Raw genomic sequence first — 17,467 nt, forward strand, 5'->3', positions numbered from 1 at the left:
TACGCGCACAGCTAAGAAAATGTAAACATCGAGTATTGGTTGCGTTGTTAGCAACTTTTTCTCTTGCTAACCTTTCAGTAATTTTATTGCTAGTGTTAATTACGATAGTAATAACATATAGGATAGCATATTTATTTGTTTAAAAATTATAACTTTTAGCTGTAAATAACAATTTTGGATTACAAACGGTACAATCTTTATTTCTCAATTAAAATTATGGTACATTACAGTATTCCATTTAAAACCTAAAAATTTGTAAAACTATTTCCAATCAATATTAAACATCAAACCTGCGACATGTATAAATCTAACACCCCTAAAATTCCTCACAGTTATCACTGTCCGTTTCGAAAAGCTGTTCGAACATATCACAAGATTTATCATATACGCCATCATCGTAGGGATTCCAGTCCGGTTTCGGTGAGTCGACTTTGGCTTCGTCGTCGCATTCGTACAATAAATCGTCTTCACTGCCATCCATGGCATTTGAGATCCCGTATTTTTAAAATTATTTTATGATACTTTCCACCTTTACATTATTATATGCTTTTATAACAAACTCGCAAAGAACATCAAAGAACATAAAAGAAGAAGAAGAAAGAGGAGGAACTGGCATTTCGTACGTGAGCAGCTGATGAGCGTAAACTAAACAACGCAGGCTAGGTGACGTGTTTTTTAGGAAAACAATAAAGGATTTGTATTGTTATTTCATTTACTTTTAATTTATAAGGATACAATAAGTAATATCATCTTTACATAACCTATATTTCATAAGATATCTGGTGTTGCAAAAGCTAGCCTAGGCTATACACAGATGGTTTTATGATTGAGCAGTCGTCTTATACTACCGATATGAGATAAATTCATAAAAATTTGCTCAAATTTTGTACCTCGTCTTATATGAAGGTCGCCTTATACGCGGAAATATACGGTAGTATAAAAATGGCCAAGAACACTACCCTATGGAACACCAGATATCACATTCCTATACTCACTCTGGTGCCCATCAACAACAACTCTTTGAGATCTATTACTTAAAAAATCCATAATAATGCTAAGAAATTACCCATCCACTCCCAACTGTTCGAGTTCGAAAACAAGGGCCTAATGATTAACACAGTCAAAGGAAACACTAAAATCAAGGCCAATCATACGAACTTCCTGACCACAATCAAGGGATTTCTGTACAGCATTGGAGATTGTAAGAAGGGCACCACATGCTCCAAGGTCTTCATGAAAACCAAACTGCAAACTAGGGAACATATGATTACTTTCAGCAAACCTATTAAGATGTTTTGCCATAAGACATTCAAAAACTTTAAATAATATGGGAGTTATGGAAATTGGCCAATAATCAGTTGGACTTGAGCTACCACAAACACATATACATTGAGGAGTAACATTAGAAATTCTCCAACAAGTGCTAAAAGCTCCTCTCCTTGCTATGCGCAAAATAACAGATAACTTTGGAGCTAAGAAATCTGCAGTCTTTATAAAAGACAAAGGGAAAATACCATAAGGGTCTACACCTCCATAAGCATCAAGATCCATCAACAGAGCTTTAATTTCACGAGATCGAAAAGCTAAACTAGTTAGTTTAGCCTCAGGAAAACATGAATGAGGAAGTTCAAGTTTTCCATTAATCTGTTTACTGTCAAAAACATCAGCCAAAAGGGTTGCCTTTTTCTTTGGACAGTGAGTGACTGAGCCATCTGGTTTAAGTAAAGGAAGAACTGTTGCATCTACACCAAAGAGTGCAGATTTAAGGGTACACAACCATTTATGTTCCTGACTTGTGCCAGAAAGGGTTTCTTTTATGGTTAAATTGTATTACTTTTCAGTTGAAGCATAAACTCTTAGTTATTCCAAGTCAAATCTGATTTGTTACCCTTCCAAAAATGATAGATCTCCTGATTCTCCAAATCAGCACGTTTACAATCATCATTAAACCACGGTTTGTTCTTCACTCGGTATCTTAGCACATGAGAAGGGATACGCCTATCAATTATGTTGACTAAATTCTAATTCAAAGGGACAACAGGATCAACACTACTATATAATTGTGACCAATTCAAGCACATAAGATTATGCAAAATCCCATTCCAGTCTGCTTGAGATTTCATATAAATTTTACAAGAGTATGAAACATCAGGGACAGGCTGCTCAGTCTTCACTACTAATGAAATCAAGGCATGATCAGATGTCCCAAATGGAGAACCAACCTTACTTGTTATAACGCCAGGGGAGTCAGTGTATACTAGGTCTAAACAATTACCAGACCTGTGAGTACCTTCATTTATGATTTGCTCTCAGCCTGATTCAGAGGCAGTCTAAAGCTCTTAAGCAATGGCGATCAGTTGGAGAGATAAAATTCAACCACTCCCTATGGTGAGCATTGAAATAACCAACAAAGACAAAAGAAGCTTTTCTATCATCTTCTTGTATCTTAGCCATAATAGTAAGAAGACAATCGAAGATAGAATCATCCATGTCTGGATTCCGGTAGATCAAACACAAATAAAAGCTGTTATGCCTGCCACAAACTTTTATTACCTGAATCTCATGACATCCACATTTATAGCAGGACTTATGAGAAGCAGGGTACTCAGTCCTGATATACACTGCCATTCCCCTGGCCCTAGGGATGGCATCACATTTCAACATTATTGGCTTCTTAAAACCAGTTATAAGGAGCTCAGAGGAGTACCTCATAATAGAAACCAAAGTTTCTGACTTCAAAAGAATATCATACTGTCTGGACACAACTGTAAGGTCTTGAATATTTGCTGAAGATCATGAATATTGAAATACAGTAGATGACATTGACGAAATCTAGGACGTACTATCTCCAGATTTCGCTCAGTGTCTAATAAATACCATGTTTCGCAGGAACTGTGGATGTTTGGCGAAATTCTTGACCGAACACTTTTGGATACGATGTGAGGAGGTGGGCGTAGGCATCCGTGGGTGCGCTAATGTGGAGAGGGAGGCTGGAGGGGGCAGATTGGAGAGGCGTTGAAAAGTTAGATTCCGCGTGGAATAACCATCGGCGAGCTACAACGACAAGGAGGTGGAAGTGTGATAATCTACACCAAGGATTGACAAAGTGATGTCAGCAACAAAAAACTTCCAAATATATTTGGCGTTTCCAAACGATAATGTGAGGGTTTCGTTACCGTGGGTGGGTATCACAGATCCGTTGGTAGCTACGAAGTGGATGTCGGCAGATTTAGACAGACTACGTCATGTCCTGGAGAGTGGTCTTGGCAGAAGAGAGCATTGTGCAAGCACACGTGTCTACCAAAAATCGCACACTTGTACCTGCGTCATGCATAAAGGAAAGATTTGTGACTGGGGAGGCTTCCAGGCAAGCGCTGGCCTACTTGCACGTTTTTTTGGCCATTGACAACCATTCGCAAATTTCTTTGCAGCAGCCCTGAATTTGGAGTGGTAGCAGCATAACTACGGACGATGGGTGTCGGTAAATGGCTGGAGAGGTCGGTGGTTGGGGCGTAAGTGGTATACGTGGGTGGTGGGCGGCTTTGTCGCTGCTCCGGCGATGGCGAATACTGCCCAAGAGAGATGATTTGAAGTCTTCATACATTATGGGTGTGTGCCCATGTTCACAAAGCCAATCAAAGATTTCCGGGAAAGTGCCCTCGGGGATGGCCGCGAGAACGTAATCAGCTTCAGTGCTTGACCAAGACTCGCCCTTTATGCAAAACGGGACTTCAGCAAGCTGCAACCAGGTGAATGCTTCTCCACTGGCAAAGGAAGGTAGTTTCAGGGACATGGCATTAATAGCAAAGCCAGTGTCTGAGGCGGCATCATCACACAATACTGCACAGCAGTAAGGGGGGAAATCATGAGGGAATAGAACACTCCAGTGGTCACCAATGTACCAGCGAGCTGTTAAATAACTGACACTCTCATCAATGCAACTTAACTTTAATTGGTCAGAGCCTGAGTATTAATTCAACCCGTTCCAGTCAAGAATGGTACTAAAATTTAAACACAATGGTGCAGGAAAATACAGGAATGAGCAAGTTATCAGTGAGAGGGGAGAGCGATAATGGCAATACACAAAAAATAAGAAATACTGTTACAGTGTACAAGCATATGTGATACACATGCGGTACAATAGGCTTATGTCCACATCAGAGATGCATTTCCTAGTCTCACTAAAGAATACTCCTATAGAATTGTTTGTTTATTTATATGTTATCATTTTGCCAAGGTACTGAAAGAAAATATATTAAATGAAAGTTCCTCAACTTACAAACATTTGGAGACAAACACAAATTCAACAGAAATCATAAATCTCAGATAGTTTAAAAACTTTGTATATTGTAATATGATATAGAAATACCGTAATATGATATTTTAATTATAAAATAAATTTTTGAATATACTTACCCGGTGAATATATAATAGCTGCAACTCTGCGGCTCGACAGACACATGCATAAAAAAACTCGCGAGCGATCGCTATGCAGGTTGCGGGTGTGCCCACCAACGCCAACTGTCGGCCAGATACCACTCTCGGATGTAAACAAAACCTTCAATTCTTCTCGTCCCACTGCGTCTCTATTGGGGAGGAAGGGAGGGTCGTTTAATTTATATATTCACCGGGTAAGTATATTCAAAAATTTATTTTATAATTAAAATATCATTTTTAAATATTTAACTTAGCCGGTGAATATATAATAGCTGATTCACACCCAAGGAGGTGGGTAGAGACCAGAGTTAAATATGTTTACATCGTATAAGCTAAGAGTTTTTTCATTTTGACAGTTATCAATATAACAAAACCAAAATAAATAGGTACCTGGTAAGGAAGTCGACTTAGACGATTACTCTGACTTGTAAGTCTGTCTTCCTTACGGAGCCCAGCGATCCTCTTATGATCTGACAGACTCCAAGGAGCTGAAGTATCAAGGGCTGCAACCCATACAACAGGACCTCATCAAACCCCTAATCTGGGCGCTCTCAAGAAATGACTTTGACCACCCGCCAAATCAACCAGGATGCGAAAGGCTTCTTAGCCTTCCGAACAACCCATAAAAACAACATTAAAAACATTTCAAGAGAAAGATTAAAAGGATATGGAATTAGGGAATTGTAGTGGTTGAGCCCTCACCCACTACTGCACTCGCTGCTACGAATGGTCCCAGTGTGTAGCAGTTCTCGTAAAGAGTCTGGACATCTTTCAAGTAAAATGACGCGAACACTGACTTGCTTCTCCAATAGGTTGCGTCCATTATACTTTGCAGAGATCTATTTTGCTTAAAGGCCACGGAAGTTGCTACAGCTCTAACCTCGTGCGTCTTAACCTTAAGCAAAGATCGGTCTTCCTCACTCAAGTGTGAATGAGCTTCTCGTATTAACAATCTGATAAAATATGACAAAGCATTCTTTGACATAGGTAAGGATGGTTTCTTAACCGAACACCATAACGCTTCAGAATTGCCTCGTAAAGGTTTAGTACAAGTTAAGTAGAACTTAAGAGCTCTAACAGGGCATAATACTCTTTCTAGTTCATTGCCTACGATCTCCGATAAGCTAGGAATATCGAAAGATTTAGGCCAAGGACAAGAAGGTAGCTCATTCTTGGCTAGGAAACCAAGCTGCAGAGAACAAGTAGCTTTTTCTGACGAAAACCCGATGTTTTTGCTGAAGGCATGAATCTCACTGACTCTTTTAGCCGAGGCCAAGCATACCAGGAAAAGAGTCTTAAGAGTGAGATCTTTCAGGGAGGCTGAATGTAAAGGCTCAAACCTATCTGACATGAGGAATCTTAGGCCCACGTCTAAATTCCACCCAGGTGTAGCCAAATGACGTTCCTTAAGAGGTCTCAAAAGACTTAAGGAGGTCTTGCTGATCTTTATTGTTGGAAAGATCTAAGCCTCTATGCCGGAAGACCGAGGCCAACATGCTTCTGTAGCCCTTGATCGTAGGAGCTGAAAGGGAGCGAACTTTTCTCAGGTATAAGAGAAAATCAGCTATTTGGGCTACAGAGGTACTGGACGAGGATACGGAAACTGACTTGCACCAGTCTCGGAAGACTTCCCACTTCGATTGGTAAACTCTAATGGTAGACGCTCTCCTCGCTCTAGCAATCGCACTGGCTGCCTCCTTCGAAAAGCCTCTAGCTCTCGAGAGTCTTTCGATAGTCTGAAGGCAGTCAGACGAAGAGCGTGGAGGCTTTGGTGTACCTTCTTTACGTGTGGCTGACGTAAAAGGTCTACTCTTAGAGGAAGACTTCTGGGAACGTCTACCAGCCATCGAAGTACCACGGTGAACCATTCTCTCGCGGGCCAGAGGGGAGCAACTAACGTCAACCTTGTCCCTTCGTGAGAGGCGAATTTCTGCAGTACCTTGTTGACAATCTTGAATGGTGGGAATGCGTAAAGATCTAGGTGTGACCAATCTAGGAGGAAGGCATCTATATGTATTGCTGCTGGGTCTGGGACTGGAGAGCAATAGATTGGAAGCCTCTTGGTCAGCGAGGTTGCAAAGAGATCTATGGTGGGTTGACCCCAAGTCGCCCAAAGTCTCTTGCACACATCCTTGTGGAGGGTCCATTCGGTTGGAATTACTTGACCTTTCCGACTGAGACAATCTGCTAGGACGTTCAAGTCGCCCTGGATGAACCTCGTTACTAGGGAGATGCCTCGATCTTTTGACCAGATGAGCAGGTCCCTTGCGATCTCGTACAGAGTCAGTGAGTGGGTACCTCCCTGTTTGGAAATGTACGCCAAGGCCGTGGTGTTGTCCGAGTTGACCTCCACCACCTTGCCTCGAAGGAGATTCTCGAAGCTTATCAAGGCCAGGTGAACCGCCAAAAGCTCCTTGCTGTTGATATGCATGCTCCTCTGACTCGAGTTCCACAGACCTGAGCATTCCCGACAGTCCAGCGTCGCGCCCGAGCCCAAGTCCGATGCGTCCGAGAAGAGAACGTGGTTGGGTTTCTGAACTGCTAGGGGAAGACCCTCTCGTAGACTGATATTGTCTTTCTACCAAGTCAGACAAGTCTTTATCTTTTCGGAAATCGGGATAGAGACCGCCTCTAGCGTCTTGTCCTTTTTCCAGTGAAAAGCTAAATGGAATTGTAGAGGTCGGAGGTGTAGCCTTCCTAGCGAGACGAATTGCTCCAGGGATGACAGCGTTCCTACCAGACTCATACAAAGCCTGACTGAGCAGCGTTCTTTCTTCAACATCTTCTGGATGACGAGCAGGGCTTGATCTATTCTGGGGGCCGATGGAAAAGCCCGAAAAACTTGACTGTGAATCTCCATCCCTAAATACAGAATAATTTGGGATGGGACCAGCTGTGACTTTTCCAAGTTGACTAGGAGTCCCAATTCCTTGGTCAGATCTAGAGTCCAATTGAGATCCTTCAGACAGCGATGACTGGAAGAGGCTCTGAGAAGCCAGTCGTCCAAATAAAGTGAGGCTCGGATGTCCGATAAATGGAGGAATTTTGCCACATTCCTCATAAGCCTCGTAAACACGAGAGGAGCCGTGCTTAGGCCAAAGCACAGGGCCCGAAACTGGTACACCACATCGTCGAAGACGAATCTCAGAAAAGGTTGGGAGTCTGAGTGAATGGGGATGTGGAAGTAAGCGTCTCTTAGGTCTAGAGAGACCATCCAGTCCTTTCTGACCGCTGCTAGGACTGACTTTGTGGTCTCCATGGTAAACTTCGTCTTTGTGACAAAGACATTCAGAGCACTGACGTCTAGCACCGGTCTCCAACCTCCTGTCTTCTTTGATACTAGGAAGAGACGGTTGTAAAACCCCGGTGATTGAAGGTCCGAGACTTTGACCACCGCTCCCTTCTCTAGTAAAAGAGACACTTCCAGTTTCAGGGCTTGTCTCTTTGCTTCCTCTCGGTACCTGGGAGAGAGATCGATGGGGGACGTCGCTAGAGGAGGTCTGCGTACAAAAGGGATTTTGTACCCCTCTCTGAGCAACCTCACAGATTGTTGATCTGCGCCTCTCTTCTCCCAGGCTTGCCAGAAGTTCTTGAGTCTGGCACCTACTGCTGTCTGAAGTTGCGGGCAGTCAGACTCTGCCCCGAGAGGACTTGGATCCTTTCCTCTTTCCTCTCTTCCCTTCGGCACGAGCACCTCCCCTGCTGGAGGCTCTGCCACGAAAGGGCGGGATAAACCTGGACGCTGGAGTGTCTATCCTAGGTCTAGCAGACAAGGCCGGCAAAGGGGGAGCTTTGCGAGCCGAGGACGCAACTAAATCGTGGGTGTCCTTCTGCACTAAAGACAAGGCAATTTCCTTAACTAAGACTTCAGGAAACAAGCACTTAGACAAGGGCACAAAGAGTAGCTCAGATCTTTGGCATGGCGTCACTCCTGCTGAAAGAAAAGAGCACAGAGACTCTCGTTTCTTAAGGACTCCGGACGTGAATGAAGCGGCAAGCTCGTTGGACCCATCGCGGATGGCCTTGTCCATGCAGGACATAATGAGTAAGGAAACATCCCTATCGGCAGATGAGATTTTCCTACTCAGGGCTCCCAAACACCAGTCCAGGAAGTTAAAGACTTCAAACGCCCTAAATATGCCTTTAAGAAGGTGGTCCAGGTCTGAGGGTGACCAACTAATCTTCGAGCGTCTCATGGCAAGGCGACGGGGAGAGTCTACAAGACTTGAGAAGTCGCCCTGGGCAGAGGCAGGAACTCCCAAGCCGAGAACTTCTCCCGTGGCATACCAGACGCTCGATCTAGACGAGAGTTTAGATGGGGGGAAGGCAAAGGCCGTCTTCCCTAAACTCCTCTTGGTCTCCAACCAATCGCCTAACAGCCGTAAAGCTCTCTTGGATGAGCGAGAGAGAACGAGTTTCGTAAAGGCTGGCATGGTAGCAGGAACGTCTAAAACAAACTCGGACGGCGGCGAACGAGGAGCCACAGATATAAAGTGATCAGGGAACAACTCTTTAAAAACAACCATGACTTTTCTAAAGTCCATAGATGGTGGAACTGCTTTAGGCTCATCTAAATCTGAAGGCTGATCCTCAGGCTGTGGTTCAGCAACGTCCTCATCTGACAGTTCCTCATCTGATAACTGATGAGAAAACGGCAAAGGTGTAGGCAACGTTTGACTCGCAGAGTCCGGCCGCACTGGTGCATACGTGACGGAGCAGGACGCAGTGTCCTGAAACTGCTGAACAGTCTGGGAACTGTCAACAACAACAGGTGCGCGAGGACGCACAGCGTCCACCGGAGACTGTTTAGACCGTCTGGGTTGTGCAGTCAACACCATACCAGGTTGCGGAGGTTGACGCACCACGTCAAAACAAGTCAACTCTGATGGTTGGTGAACGTCCTGAACGTCACCAATCGCATCAGTGAGTTGCCTAACGTCAACGTGCGGCTGGAAATCCACACGGGATCGCATCGGGGGAGGAACAACCCCAACTGGTTGACGCGAGAAAGCTACATCAACGTCAACAGGACGCACAACAGAACGCTTGGATGGCTGACGGCCAGTAGGTTCAACGGAAACCTTCTCTGCGTTGTAGTCCTCCATAAAGGACGCAAGCTTAGACTGCATGTCTTGCAGTAACACCCATTTAGGGTCTACGGAAGCGGGTGCGGTAACAGACGGGGTTAGCGACTGAGACGGCACAACTTTGCCTCTCTTAGGCGGCGAGCAGTCATCAGATGACGGCAACGGGTACGAACTGTCCCAGTGGCTACATCCGGGACGTTGGACTTGTCCTGAAGGGACCGACTTGCGTTTTAAAGGTCTAGAGACCTTGGTCCAAGGTTTCTTACGTGAAACGCTTTCGGACGACGAGGTAAAAATGGGCTCTCTCGTCTTATGGTAGGGGCGATCTTGACGAGATACGCCTGATACCAAAGAGGGAACGTCTGTTCGCTGATCAAGGCCTCTCGAACCCATAAGTCGTACGACATTGCTTCTCCCCTGGGCTTGGGAGCTTGCAAGAGGTCCCGGACTAGGTGGACGACAGGCACGAACAGACGAACCCTCGGTCGCAACACTGTTCACAACACTTTGCGTAACACTAGGCACTTTCCCACTTTCCGCCGTGGCACTTTGGCACTTGAGTTCCTTCACGTCCGCCATGAGTTGATTACAGTCACTTGCTAAAGCCTCAACTCTCTCCCCCAAGGCATGAATAGCACGCATCATGTCTTGCATAGACGGTTCCTGAGTGCTAGGAGGGGGGTTAGGAACAACCACTACAGGGGAAGGATTAGGTTCAGGGGCATGTGGAGAGGAAAAATCTACGGACCTAGAAGAACTTCTCCTTACCCTATCTCTCTCTAGTCTGCGTGTATATTTATCAAATTCGATCCAATCGAATTCCGAAAGGCCCACGCATTCCTCACACCGATCTCCCAATTGACAGGTTTTACCCCGACAATTGGAACAAACAGTGTGAGGGTCGAGAGAAGCCTTTGGAAGACGCCTATTACAGTCCCTAGCATTACACTTTCGAAACTTAGGAACTTGAGAAGGGTCAGCCATTTTGAATTAGTCAAGGGAAAATTCCAAAAACGATCTAAGTCATCAACAAATAATCCGATTAAAAAAAAAGAGTTCAAGGGTTTATTTTGAAGAAAAACACCTGTACTGAAAAAGCTCAAACCAAATTAAAGTACTTCACCAAATATGATGGGAAAACTCCAGGTTCTACAGCGAGTAAAAGTACGTCTTGTCGTCAACGTCGACAGAGAAGAATTGAAGGTTTTGTTTACATCCGAGAGTGGTATCTGGCCGACAGTTGGCGCTGGTGGGCACACCCGCAACCTGCATAGCGATCGCTCGCGAGTTTTTTTATGTATGTGTCTGTCGAGCCGCAGAGTTGCAGCTATTATATATTCACCGGCTAAGTTAAATATTTAAAAAAAGCAATATTATATCATTTAACCCTTTTACCCTCAATGGACGTACTGGTACGTTTCACAAAACTCATCCCTTTCCCCCTCATGGACGTACTGGTACTTCCTTGCAAAAAACTGCTATTTACATCTTTTTTTTGCATATTTTTGATAACTTTATGAGAAACTTCAGGCATTTTCCAAAGGAATGAGACAAACCTGACCTCTCTATGATGAAAATTAAGGCTGTTAGAGCAATTTAAAAATACATATTGCAAAATGTGCTTGAATAAAAAAACGCCTGGGGGTTAAGGGTTGGAAAGTTCCAAATAGCCTAGGGGTAAAAGGGTTAATATAGTAAGCAAAATGACATTTGTAATAACCTGATATTTATTCCACATGAAACATGGCTATTTGTTGACTTTTGTAGCTAGAAATTGTAGGCATGGAAATCAGGTTAGTCATATCCTAGGACAAAATTTAATAAAATTTGAATTACAAACAGCTTTTTGGAACCTATTAAGTTTGTATGTTGAAGACCTTCAGTACAGTACATATAAATAAATACATAATAGAAGAAATTCAATATGCATAATATTAAGATATGTCCACGGCGTAAATGCTTTTCCTATACAATTATGCTTATTTGATTACATTTCATCATTTTGCGAAGACACTGAACGGAGTGAGAGCATACCGGACATGTAACCCCACCAGAACCGAGAGCAGAGCAAGAGCAGAACGTGACCAGACCTTTAGTCTGGATTAAACCTTACCATAATGATGAATGATTTCTGAACTAACTCAGAAAATGCACTGAGCAGTAATTATATTTGTTGACCCTGCTAAATATTTTCATAATAGACTTTATTAATCATAATTTTATTTGATATTGGAATATGTGTAATGATGGAGATTACAACACCCGGAGCACAAATGGTTAGAAGTGACACCAACTCAAAAATATACTGTACCTTTCTGAAGTATGATCAGAAATATGAGCAGGCTCTCTTGTTGGCTGCGATAATCATAAAATGAAAAGAATTTCATAGCAAACTTACCATGATGATCGGATCCCAGCACATCCATGTGCATAGGTATGAAGTCATCAGCAACCAAATAAAAATCATGCCTTAAGTTCTAGTAACAGCACCATGCACATTTTCTGTAACAGGAAATCAATAATAGGGATCAATAATGGGATGATGATGGACTCCAAAAGAAATATAACAAAATGAAAGTACACAATTCCTCTAGCAGTAAGTTGGAAATCATTTTCTACAATTAAAATCTACCATAGGGGGTACAAGGCTATAGCAATAAGGTTGACTGATATAGTCCTGGTATGAATAAGTACAGTACTTTATATTTGTTTACATAGAACAATCATTTCTCAAGAAAACCTTGTCATACTTTCAAAAGCAATACTTTAGGTTAGGAAAAAAGTATCAAAGCTTCAAAACTTTTATTTAAGAGATTTACATTTACTTGCATTAAAATGACTCACAGCACTCGAGTTGAAATCAGCATTACAAAAATGAAATAAAACATAAAAGCCATGCATTGTTTTCTTATCTTGTGATCCAACCTATAACAAAAGCGCTGATAGGTTCATCGGTTTAGGCCAGGGGGAAAAGCCCTGCTCCCACACAGAATTTTTTTTTTCTTCCACTCGGTACTGCCGAACTATAATAGATAGTGTATGAACTTCTGGTATGTTGCATAAATTCTAGGAAAAATTTAAATTTTTTTCCATTACCAAAGTATTGAGTACAAAGAGCCTTGAACTCAGTAAGAAGTTCTTGGCAGTTTATGAGTAGAGGTGACTATTATCAAGACCAGTGCCCTGCCAACTGAATATAATCCTTAGTTGCTCCCCATCTTTTCAGGGAGATATCACCAAGTAAAATCTAAGATCTTTACTTCTAATCACTGTATATCCCTTTTTATAAAAAGTGATGGATGTACCACCAACTTATTAATTCTAACTGGTTCTGAATAGGTGGAATAAAGTATTTCTTTGGATCAGTCACCTTGTCTCAATGGCGATTAAGATGGAATTGGAACTCTCTTATCCTCAGATGTACCAAAGGTACTAATTTCTCAACAGAATCTATAGTTCTGAGCAGCCTCAGATGATTCATCCTTTTGCATTTTGTCATCATCTCTACAATGTTTTGGACTCTCTTCTCAGACGTAAAAGCCCGAAAAAGATCCGGTATTATCATCATTACCAAAAATAGAATCATTTGAGTTGGGATCAAAAGGGAGTTCAGCCGATTGACTAGAATCAATTTATTTTCATACATGTTGAATACCCTCTCCTGCACTACTATAATATTTTCCCGGGGAGAATCTAAAACCAACCAAACGTCTCAGCAAATGAATAAGTTTATCAACAACATGTATAACCACTTGGTGATTGAAGCGACTTCCTAAGTAAAACCTTGATGGACCATTCTCAGCCAAAGGCACAGGCATTTAAATTGAAAAACCTTCTTCCCTTCACAAACCAGAGGAGATTTCTCGAATCTTTGCGAATAGGAATGTGAAAATAGCCATGCGTCAGATCAATAGTGGAACTCTAATCTGATTTCTTCACAGCTCCTAGGACAGTAGACAGGGGCTTTGTCAAAAATTTGGTTATGGCCATATACCCTTTCATTTTGATACAGTACATCCAGAGCTGGTCTCCAGTTTCCATAAGACTGTAGTTACAAGAAAAATCCAATTGTAAAAATCTGATATATCCAAGACTTTTATTATTCAGAAGCTTCGCAACCTCATCTAAGTTTTGAAATTGACAGGGTTGTTCAGATAACTTGGGAATGAAATGGAATCCACAGATAACACAGATAACAGATGTTTGTAACTTAGAGGTATCAGATATCCCTCCTTTACAACTGAAAGAACCCATGGATCTGGGTGCAGGCATTCCCATTGCTGGTAAAAGTGTGACAACCTTCCTATCCCTGGGAATGTCTAACTGCAAGTCATAGACCTCTTCTGTAATTGCCACAAGTTCTTACAGAATATCGGATTGTACTCCTATCAACAAAAACTCAAAAGTCTAGTATTACCCTTATCCCTAGAAAAGATATGACTTGCTGGCATGAGATTTGCAGTAAGGAACGTAAACGAGCCACTGAACTTACAACTTCAAAATGTGTTCTGTTAGACACCAATTATACTAAGCTAGCAATCCTATCCAAACTCTAATTATGTTAAAAAAAATGGATACAATATTAGTGTGTTTCTGCACATCTGATAAAGAAATAATCAAGGCAAAGCAAAAATTATTCCTCATGTTTAAGCAAAAAATTTATCAAATAATCCAGTTGCTCCCTAGGTACCATAAGCAATGGTTCTATTCAAACAAGTTAAAAAAATCAAATGATTAAGTTCAGATCAGGATGGCCTACAAAGTTCTCTCTGATAAAAGATGATAATACTCACACTATACAATCAGAAAAAGATAACATTTCACCTACATTACATAAATTTTATCCCATAGATAACACCACTTTTTAACATTTACTATCAGCTCTAGTAAAATAGACTATTCTGCCGACACAGTCATGCTAGGCTATCGTCCTGTTGTATAAACTGACAACTCTTTGGGATGCACCAAGATCCTAATAGCAGTAATGGAGATCTTACTGAAGTAGATATCCCCAAAATCCTGACAATTAGTTCATTGATTTTAGTCTTAAATTGCATATGTACTGTGTGTATGCTTAATAAAAACTGTGAACAGTAATACAAAGACATACTTCACATCATCTTGTGGAAGTCTAACCTAAATGTACATTTTTATGTACCTGTAGTTTTATTCATTCCCATTTTCTATAGTCATTGTTTCTTTGTTAATTGTATGTATGTACTGTAAACAAAGGGAGGCATATAATTACTGCATTTTATTACTAAAATAATTCTCTCTCTCCCAACTCACATGACATTACAGTGCCACAATCAGCAAATAAACAAATGGAAACTGAGACAGAGGAAGAGTGAGATTCTTCCACAATCCAATTTACACCCTTCTTAAACTTCCAAAATTCTCACCATCAAATTACCTAATCCACATATAGCATTCTCATTGAGTCAATCAGAGTGCTTGCATACTCACACTGTTTACACTGCCTGACTGAGCAGAAGTATCTTTATCATCAGCACTAGCAAATCACTCAAAAGTGTGCAGACATGGGCGTGTGCAGATAGGGGCAGTGTAAATATGAGGAGGAATACAGTATATGCTCTCCACTATTCTATTCCAAGGCAATTTATTCTGATTTCTATATAATTGCAATTCTATTCCATTATAAACATATTGTAATATAAAGTACCATACCGTACAGTATAACAATTCAGCAAACTTAGCAAAACAAATAGAGGGTTTACCATTTATCCTTTATAAAAAAAAAAAAAAAAAACACTCATGCTTTCTGTGACTCTTTGAAACTAGAGAGTTGGTATTATTAGCCTGTGAAAAGGGAGGGGCCATTTACACTTAACAATGGTTTGCAACTAGGTCACACAAAACTGGTACTTAATACAATTTACAAACGAAAGTTAATTATTTTACAATAAACGAATGGCTATGTAGTAGAAAAGACATAATTTGTTTCCTTATTATTATCATTATTAACTGCTAAGCTACAACCCTAGTTGGAAAAGCAGGATGCTATAAGCCCAAGGGCCCAAACAGAGAAAATAGCTGAGTGAGGAAAGGAAACATGGAAAATTAAAATATTTTAAGAACAGTAACATTAAAATAAATATTTCATATATAAACTTTAAATAATTTAACAAAACAAGAGGAAGAGAAATTGGATAGAATAGTGTGCCCAAGTGTACCCTCAAGCAAGAGAACTCTAACCCAAGACAGTGGAAGACCATGGTACAGAGGCTATGGCACTACCCAAGACGAGAGAACAATGGTTTGATTTTGGAGTGTCCTTCTCCTAGAAGAGCTACTTACCATAGCTAAAGAGTCTCCTCCACCCTTACCAAGAGGAAAGTAGCCACTGACCATTTACAGTGCAGTAGTTAACCCCTTGGGTGAAGAATAATTGTTTGGTAATCTGTGTTGTCAGGTGTATGAGAACAGAGAAGAATCTGTAAAGATTAGGCCAGACTATTCGGTGTCTGTGTAGGCAAAGGGAAAGAACCGTAACCAGAGAGAAGGATCCAATGTAGTACTGTCAGGCCAAAGGACCCCATAGGCCTAACTCTCTAGCGGTAGTATCTCAACGGGCAGAATTAAAGTCCAGCTAGAATTTTCATTAATCTGATATACAAACTTCATATCTGAGAGATTTAACTGGAAATTCTAGCTACTACAGAGCTTGTACCTAGATGCATAAAACATTGAGAACTGAATTTAGTTAGTTTCCTATTATGGAAAATATGGATTAAAACAAATATATGGATTAAAATGTCAAATATCTAACCACTACCATTGACTAAGCTCAGAGTTACAATGGTTTGGAAGTTAATAGGTCTAGTAATTATGTTACTACTCTTAACCAAAGATAAACACCATTGTTGAAGTTATGAAGAGGATCTCAGATTATAATAAGCATGGTAAAAATTTAAAATATTGGCCTATATGCTCTGGTTCTTTAAAGGTGATACCAATGTGCTCTAAATGGACATAAAAGATTCCATTTATTCATTCCATTTATTCATAAGTGCCCCATAATATAACAAAGAACTGGTTAGCTAATTAAGAATGTCAATTTCTAGTTAAAGAACTATCATCTAATACCTTTACTGTACTTCACCCTCTCCAATCCTTGCTTATCCAATGAGAAAAAGCTCTTCTACTATAATACCTGCGTGACAACTACAAATGAACTCCTGAGAGTAACAGATGACTAGATTTCATGATTAAATACAATTTCTCACTCTCTTGTATTCTGTTTCTGATTAAATTCAGGCTGATATTGAAACAAATAGGTATTCCAGTCTCTGGCTAATAGCAGAATAACTATATATGGGTTGGCTAAATCTGCTCGATCAGAAATCAAGGGATTTCTGTACAGCACTGGAAATTGTAAGAAGGGCATCACATGCTCCAAGGCCTTTGCAAATGCCAAAATGCAAATGACACGTTTTGCCAAAAGACATTAAAAAACTTCAGATAAGGTAGTTACGGAAATTGGGCATTAATCAGCAGGGCTAGAGTTACTACTAACAGTTTTACCTAATGGAGTAACATTTCCAATTCTCCAAGTGCAAAATGAACCTCTTCTGGCTAACTTTCAAACAATAACTAACAACTTTAAAGCTAAGAAACCAGCAGTCCTTATAAAAGAAAAATAAATTAAAAATTCCATTTGGGTCTACTTCATAAGCACAAAGTCCAGTGAGAGCATTTTAATTTAACAGGACTGAAAAGATGAACTAGTTACTTTAGCTTCAAGAAAACAGGAAGGAGGAATATTGGGTTTATCATTAGTCTGTTTACTGTCAAACACATCAGTCAAAAAGGGTTGCCTTTTCCTTTGGAGAGTAAGTGTCAGAGCCACCTGGTTTAAGTAGAGTAACTGTTAAGTTTACGCCAAAGAAAGCAGATTTGAAGGTAGTCCACCAATTATGTTC

The 17,467-nt window shown here is 41.0% G+C and overlaps 1 long non-coding RNA gene across 1 annotated transcript in view; it reads right to left on the reverse strand.

Moving 5' to 3' along the window:
* The window catches only part of LOC137629076 (uncharacterized), a 425,295-nt gene extending 413,267 nt beyond the window's left edge, over window positions 1–12,028 (reverse strand). Inside the window, exon 1 of the long non-coding RNA XR_011041438.1 lies at window positions 11,923–12,028. This is a non-coding gene — a long non-coding RNA (uncharacterized lncRNA). The remainder of the gene's footprint in view (window positions 1–11,922) is intronic.
* Between the last annotated feature and the right edge of the window lie 5,439 nt (window positions 12,029–17,467).

Source organism: Palaemon carinicauda, chromosome 37 (genome assembly GCF_036898095.1).
Source record: "Palaemon carinicauda isolate YSFRI2023 chromosome 37, ASM3689809v2, whole genome shotgun sequence".
In the NCBI taxonomy this organism is placed as follows: Eukaryota; Metazoa; Arthropoda; class Malacostraca; order Decapoda; family Palaemonidae; genus Palaemon; species Palaemon carinicauda.